The following is a 289-nucleotide window of genomic DNA, read 5'->3' on the forward strand; positions in this document are numbered from 1 at the left end:
CGGGCGGGGGCGGGGGGGGCGGGCCGGCGCCCCAGGCCCTTCACTGCCGGAAATGCCGGGCACGGAGGAGCCGGCGCTATTCCAGAGCTGGGGCAACGCTGCCGGCCCGCCCGCCGCGGAGGGCATTTCTAGAAGCTGAACGCGGCGGCACTTGCTTTTCTAAGGCCTCTTTTCACTAAACTTGTGCCCCCAAAGCAGCCACGCTGCGGCCCGGGAGTGTGTGAGGCACGGGGCGGCCGCTCAGCCGAGGCCTGGGCTGCACCGGGCGCCGGGGAGCGCGGCAGAGCGG

The 289-nt window shown here is 73.0% G+C and overlaps 2 protein-coding genes across 2 annotated transcripts in view; one reads left to right on the forward strand and one right to left on the reverse strand.

Moving 5' to 3' along the window:
- IDH3A (isocitrate dehydrogenase (NAD(+)) 3 catalytic subunit alpha) overlaps nucleotides 1-289 on the forward strand; it is a 207,535-nt gene that overhangs the window by 95,922 nt on the left and 111,324 nt on the right. The gene's annotated exons all lie outside the window — the stretch shown is intronic.
- The window catches only part of TBC1D2B (TBC1 domain family member 2B), a 46,065-nt gene that overhangs the window by 2,641 nt on the left and 43,135 nt on the right, over nucleotides 1-289 (reverse strand). The window lies entirely within an intron of this gene.

The sequence above is a fragment of the Crocuta crocuta genome, unplaced genomic scaffold, assembly GCF_008692635.1.
Source record: "Crocuta crocuta isolate KB4526 unplaced genomic scaffold, BGI_CrCroc_1.0 scaffold7, whole genome shotgun sequence".
In the NCBI taxonomy this organism is placed as follows: domain Eukaryota; kingdom Metazoa; phylum Chordata; class Mammalia; order Carnivora; family Hyaenidae; genus Crocuta; species Crocuta crocuta.